At 45.8% G+C, this 7,500-nt stretch overlaps 1 protein-coding gene across 1 annotated transcript in view; it reads left to right on the top strand.

Moving 5' to 3' along the window:
• Positions 1–7,500, top strand: part of LOC308073442 (uncharacterized protein) — an 85,005-nt gene that overhangs the window by 5,684 nt on the left and 71,821 nt on the right. The gene's annotated exons all lie outside the window — the stretch shown is intronic.

Genomic DNA, 7,500 nt, shown 5'->3' with positions numbered 1-7,500 from the left:
ATATAATTAAATATACAATTTTAAAAAATCACAGAAAAAAACGTTTTATGGTCATGATTCATGTCATCTCATGATGGCTTGATTCGAGGCTTAAATTAATAGATATAAATATTTTTGGAAATGTCAATGGAAAAATGCATTGAGTTTTTTCTTCCGGCACCAAAAAAAACAGGAAGTGGGCGGGAACTGCGACGCTCTATAGAGCACCGAAGTCCTGATGTCACTCGTTCATCCCCAGGTTTGCGGAAGTAATTTCTCTATGGAGAATAACATTGGGTCATCTTAGAATCGTCTCATATAAGAATTGTGGTCCAAAAATAAACACTGCGTGTCGGCGTTATTGTCAGGGAGGAGGTTCTGTATCGTTTATGATAGTCAGTCACTTATATTTGATACAGTCTGTTTCTGGCGAAAATGTAACTAATTCGGCGGAAGTAACATTAGCGTTTTCTCACCGTCGGTTGATGCTTCATATCCATAAGAGTCAACCCGCCGGGGTCATTTGTTTATTTTTGGAACACAGTTCTTATTTGACGCGATATTAAATACGTCTATGGGATTCAGAACGGGGGTGGAAAACTGCGAACCAGGTAGACAAACAAAGGATGTGTAAATGACGTCAGACTTCGGCGGTCTATTGGGGAGACAATGAGTTTCATCCTGGCATCTGCCAAGGCACCAAAACAGAACTGCCAGTCAAAGCAAAGACTGGCCAATCACAGCGCATCCTCGCCGGACATGCTTGCAGAGACTCTTGGGTAATGAAGTCAAAGACGTTGGCCATGTTATTTGTGTCCAAAGTGGCCACTGACACCCCCCAAACTACATAGTGCTGCTTTAAAGCAGTGGTTCTCAAACGTTTTCGTTCCAAGGACCCCCAAATTGATGTGTATTTGGCCGCGGACCCCCGCCTGAAAATATGTTGTGCCAGGCAGGGACCCCCAGAAGCAAAGATTTGAGTTCAAAATGTTCGCCTTTTAAAAAAAAGATTGAAAGATTTGCACATCTTTTTTCGAGATTTTTCAAAAATAGCAGATCCACAAGCTCATAGCGCTGCACTCGGTGCCGCGGTATGAGCTTGTGGATCTGCTATTTTGAATAGCCAAAGTATAAAATATGGATAAAGTGGTTAAAATGATTGTGACGCTTTATTAACTAATTTAGCTGGGGACCCCCTGGTACCCCCCCCCAAGGACCCCTGGGGGTTCCCGGACCCCACTTTGAGAACCAATGCTTTAAAGTATATTGATCTAAGCCGTGAACACAGTGGATTGATTGGTCATCATTAAAATAAAACATGCATCTGAAAATGCACGCAGACCACACCCACCTGACCACTTAACACGGCAGCCCTGTTAAGTGGTCAGATGACTGGACACGCTTTTGACATTTTCAAGTGGGCCCTGATCTAGAAAAGGTTGAGAACCAGCTGGTTGTAGTGGGATTAAGCCACTTAAAACCCCAGCATACCAGCATCCGTATTATGGGGAAAGCTTTCATGGAAAATGTGCAGATCGACAAGCTCACAACGCTGTCGCAACAATAGCTGAAAACCGAAAATGCACTGGTACAGAGCCCTGCGGGACTCCAGTCAACCATATTAGGGTTTAAGCGATTAAGGTGGATTAACTGTGACAGAGCTGATCTGAAAACCATCGATATATGGACTATTATTATTATTTCGGACAGGTTATTGACCAAAAATAATAACAGGTTATTGTTTTTGAACGGCTGACACATCATAACGTCTCTGTCGAGTGGAAACCTCATATGTCCAAAAACTGTTACTTTTCAGGATTCAAATTAAAAATAGCTAAAGTAGCAGATCTACAAGCTCAAAACGTGTCAAACCAAAGCATCAAAAGTAGCAGATCATTAAGCTCGAAACGCGGCACGAGTTCGAGCTTGTAGATCTGCTACTTTTTGTTATTTTTCTATTTGAATCCTGAACAGTTTTGGACATATGAGGTTTCCACCCGACAGAAGCGATAATCATCATGATGTTGAAATTTTTTTGTGCACCTTCAAACATTTTCCAAAAATTAGAAAGGAAATTAGCCGACCTACGAGCTAGTAGATCTTTTCCGCTTGTGAAGCTATTCAATGTCAGTCATTTGGCCCCGACTGCTGGCGTAGCGGTCCGGGCACATAGGCTCAATGTAGCCTGACAGCTCGTCACGGGTTCGAGTCCCGAGCACGACGGTCATTCCCTGTGTCTCTCTCCCCGTTTCCTGTCTCTCTTCACTAAAGGCCCAAAAAAATACTTCTGTGTACAAAGCCTAAAAAGCAAACAGAAATGTACATTTTTATTTGTATTTTCCAGTATTCAACGGCAACAAAAACACTAACATTAAATCGCTAATCTCAGTTATTATTTGTGTGACAAAATAACGTCAAGTGAAATGTCATGATAATGGCAGCCCTGCGTTGTTCCGATGGGCGAAGGAAGTAGGTAAATCCATTTTCAGCCCGTGACTAAAGAAAGAGTGCTCACGTGGAAGGAATGCCTTGGGTTCAGCTCAGGACACGATAAGTGGGAATACATACAGTTACAGTTACAGTACTACAGTAGTGTACTGTACTGTTGTACACGGAGGGGGAGCGGATGTTGTCAAATAAAACAGGTCCTCTCTGTTGCCTCGTTTATCATCTCGCTTCGCTGCTTTCCGCAGAGTTGTGCGCGAACATATTTTGTTTTGTGTCTGTGTTTCTCCATATCTGCCATTTCTCTGTCATTCTCTCTCCCCCGTCTCTCTCTCTCTGTCTGTCTCCCCCCTCTCTGTCTGTCTGTCTCCCCCCTCCTGTCCCCCCCGTCTCTCTCTCTCTCTCTCTCTCTCTCTCTCTCTCTCTCTCTCTCTCTCTCTCTCTCTCTCTCTCTCTCTCTCTCTCTCTCTCTCTCTCTCTCTCTCTCTCTCTCTCTCTCTCTCTCTCTCTCTCTCTCTCTCTCTCTCTCTCTCTCTCATTGTTCAAACGTCTCTATATCTGGATCATGTGAGTGTTATGTTATGTCGTCAACAGGTAAGCTTGTGTGTTAGAGACAGTGTGCTCTTCTTTTTTTTTTGGGGGTCGTTTATTTTGTTATTCCTCTCCAACCACTGAGGCTGCCTTTTTCTGTCAGATCTGTCGAAGTACAGACAGCCGCGCCTCCCACTTTCCAAAGCAGACAAAAGCATGCCAGTGTCATTACGACAAGTGAGAGTGCAACACGAGACCCCCCCCCTGGATGGAATCAGGAGGAAGGGGTCCCTAGGTTCAGGCCCCTATGTTCTTTGCTCTTCGTCTCTGTCGTGGTGGAAAACCTCATATGTCCCAAGCTGTTACTTTTCAGGATTCGAATTCGAAAAAGTAGCAGATCTACAAGACTACCCGACTTGTAGATCTGCAACCTTTTGTGTGACGCTGTAGTATGATCAAGTAGGGCGTTGATTTACGAAAACACACAAAAAGTTAGAATATGGAGATAGGAGGTTTCCACCTGACAGCTGTCTTATAAAGCAACTACGATGGTGTTGGGATGAGGTAAACCACCGATGTGTGGTTGTGGTGCCGGGCTGGGGCCCCTGCGTCGGGGCCCCATGATCCACAGTCAAAGTCAAGGTGGAAAGAATGGTTCTTGAATACTGGCTTTGTCTCACCAGGCATTTCTTGAAAGTGAGGTCAGTCCTTACTCTGTTTCTGGGAAGGTACCGCTCGGGATCGACGGCCCGGCAATTGAGTTATGGCCGCATTCCCCACAGGCTATTCAATGTGGAGAGAGAAGGAAAGAGAAAAAAAAAAGGCCTATCATCATCCACAGTTTGTGTAATGAGCAAGTTACAGAGTTTGACTTCTTGAAAGGATGAGGTGGAGAGTTTTTGCAGTACATCTCGCTGCCAGAAGAATTAAGAGGGTTTCGGTGATATTTGACCTTCAAAAAAGTTGTCAACGCCCTGCGCCGTTGATCATAGAGACATGTCAAGTTTGCTCAACGCTGACTTTACCGCTCGTACCCCCATGACTGAACGCTATGTCGAGTGAGAACTGCCATTGAGTGTGTACAGTTTGCTTCTGGGTTAGTCAGATTTATGACAAAGGCGGTCAGCTCCATAAAGAAAATGGATTGGGAATGACGCAATATTTGGGCTGTTTCAGTTTATTCTCTCTCTCGGGGTGAAAGGGCCCGGCACTTAAGTGCAAGAATGGTTGCCCCTTCTCTTTTGAAACGGCAAACCCTTCTGCACGGCGCTGTATTTACACAGTGATTCATCAGTTTGAAAGAGCGTTTTTTTTTAACTCTGAGATGTATTGTCTGAACGACTGACACTATTTACTACACCGGGGGTGAGAGACGCTTTGAGTCATAGAAAGTGGCTTAATCTGCCTTTAAAGATAGACACGTACGCGAAACTGGCCAAAGCAATTCATTCTTCATTATCTCTAAACATAGCAGCGGCAGCGACAGCAGCTGTGGCACCGCCACATGTACTGAGTATATCGTCTCTGTCGGGTGGAAACCTCATATGTCCAAAACTGTGACTTTTTGGGATTCGAATTCAAAAACGCCAAAAGTAGCAGATCCGCAAGCTCGAAACGTGGCGTGACGGATCTGCTACTTTTGGCGCTTTTGTGTGACGCTGTAGCATGATTGAGTAGGCCGTTAATTTACGCAAAAAATATGGAGGATATGGAGATAAGAGGTTTCTGCCCCCGACAGCGACGATATCTTTTAACACGGCGAAAGCCATTCATAGAGTTGTTATGCATGGGCCCCGCCCGCCCCGGCCTTTCGCCAGCAGGTGTATTGGGTCAGAGATATGAAAACGCTGTGGTGTTGTGTGTCGTCTCTGCATCTCTCTCTCTGTTCCCGTGGCTCGGCTTCTTTTTTTTTTTGGCTGGCGCTTCCCTTCCAGCATGTGGGTCTGATTTGCAATTAATGACATGTGTCTCCGTCGAGACTCGTAAATTTGAATTTGGCCTTCAGCATGGGTGGTCTACTCTCAGCTGATTTCATTGCACCCTGTTGCCCCTCGAGTGAAATACCACAGTGAGACCCGACAGAACAAATGAATGCCTATGCGCCATGGGTGAAAAAAAGAAAGAAAAGAGGATACTGGTTTGACACACAAAGCAGCACATTAAGGCTTGCCTTGTGGTTCGACCGGGGATGTTTCTGAAACCCCCCCTCTCTCTTGCAGACATTGTAGCTTTGTATTATACTGTAGCAGGGGTCTTCAGCGTTTTTCAGGCCACGGACCCCTTAGTTGAGAGAGAGAGAGAGAGAGAGAGACAGTGATTCTCAAACGTTTTCGTGGCAAGGACCCCCAAATGTATATGTATTTGGCTGCGGACCCCCATCTGAAAATATCTTGTGCCAGGGACCCCCTGGAACCCGCACAAGGAAGACCCCAGGGGGTCCCCAGACCCCACTTTGAGAACCCCTGCCCTACATATTGTATCAAATTGTTCTGCAGATTAAACTTTTTAATAGATTTCATAGATGGCTTCATACTTGTTTGACAGCACTATCATCAAACATTTATGTTTTTAGTTTGTTTACACATTATATTTTCTATTAATATGTTGGATTCATGTTCATGTGTATTTTCAGTTATTTAACCACTTAAACCCTCAATACTTACAAGTCAACTTGACCTTTGGCTCGGTAGCCTACTTGGTCTGCTACACCAGACCTACACCAGACCTCTTCGCCAAAAATAGCCAATTTGCCAGAATAGAGACCCCCCCCCCCTCGTAGCAATCAGAAGACCCCACCCCCCCCAGAGGTCCCCAGACCGCCTGTTGAATACCCAATGCGTTACGGCAACGGTGAGAAATCTCGCAAACGGTTTCAACCGGTCAAGTTTCCGCCTTATATAACTTTAGCACCTTTTTTTATAAATGGAAACAAGGTCTCCGTTACTTACCAGTGGCCATATTTACTAACATGGCCTCGGCGCTATAACACACACACATAGTGACGGTGTAGTAAAAGGTGATCCGTGTGCTGCAGACAGGCTCACATTTCAGCACGCTGGTGCTGGTGCGTATAGCTTAGCTAACAGCTGCACCGCAGACTGGGGTCCTAGCTTGCTATGCTTGGCGGCTGTCTCCACTGGTGCCAGGTTTGTGCGAGAGAAATAAGCAACCGGGTCTATGAAAACAAGCCCAAAAGGCTAGCCTATATTAGGCTAGCCTGGCTCCAGCCCCTGAATCGCTATAGCCTCTCATTCAGGGTCTGGTGATGCTGTAGAAAGTCAGGGTTTTCTCCGGTTGAAAATCTAACCGGCCCAATCGGGAACGGGATAATCCAGTATGAACCACTCGCCAAAGAGTCCCACTTTGGCTACGCCCCCATCTCGAAAAACGGCTGCACTAAGAGGGCTTTCAGACTGAATGATGGAGTGAAACCAAATGAAAATTCAGGCTGAGTGTCAGGCTAACTATAGGCCACAACATGAGCACTTTAAACATATACCTGATTGGCTATTTGAAAATCTTTTGAAACTGAAACATTTTGTATATTTTTTGAAACATTTTAACAACACAAATCTGGGAGATGGGGGTTCCTGGCACAAAATATGCTTAGATGGGGGGAGGGGGGGGGGGGTGGTAGACAAATACATTTGGGGGGTTGACATGAAAATATTGGCGAACCACTGGTTTAAACAACATTTAGGAAGCAAGCCCCAAATAAGCAACTACACTTTAGAAACAAGGCCAAGAAAAAGCAACCCGCAACTACCAATATTTACAAGCGACTTTACAGGAAAACAAGCCCAAAGTCTCTTATAGTAAGCAGACATGGCAACACTGGCTGTGTCTCTCCAGTCTCCAGAGCAGGGCCGCAGCACTCAGGGGCCCCCAGGCATTTCTTCGACTGTCTCGTCTGACTTGTATATCTCAGTAGGCTAATGATGGATGATGACTCACGCGCGGTGTTTGTTAGTCACGTTTATGGCTGCCTCCTCTTCCTTCCACTTCATCAGAGAGTAGAGAGCGCTTGTTGAATGATAGTACTGTTCCTGTTTTATTGGAATGTGTCATACATGCAGGCGAAGCGCGGGCCAGACGCCGTGGTGCGCTGGCTGGCTGGCCTGGTTGGTTTGCCTGCATGGGTCTGAACTGAGTCAGAGCGCGATTCACAAGGAATTTAAGCTTAAAGCGTCCTTGATCTTCTCCTGCTCTCCCCGTTCCTTTGTGGTGTCAGTCAGGAAACGATTGTGTTGTTACATGTCCCTTACATGCTTGTTGTTTCGTCACAGGATGTTATCACCAGTTCTTCTCAGAGCATTGGAAGCCTCTCAAAAGTAGAGCGTCATGTCATGCGTTGTTCAATCCAGGACTTCTTCAAACTTTTTAATGATTGAAACAGAACAGCCTGGTGCTCCGGTGGCGCAGTGGTAAAGTCCCTGCCCACCACCACGGAGGTTGTGGGTTCGAATCCACCGTGGTGCGTCTGGCTTTTGTCGGACGTCTATGCGAACACAATTGGCCCGTGTTCTGAGGAGGGAAGCCGGGCCT

Source organism: Gymnoscopelus braueri (assembly GCF_963280865.1).
Source record: "Gymnoscopelus braueri genome assembly, chromosome: 18".
NCBI lineage: Eukaryota > Metazoa > Chordata > Actinopteri > Myctophiformes > Myctophidae > Gymnoscopelus > Gymnoscopelus braueri.
This window is presented reverse-complemented; position numbering and strand designations above follow the sequence as displayed.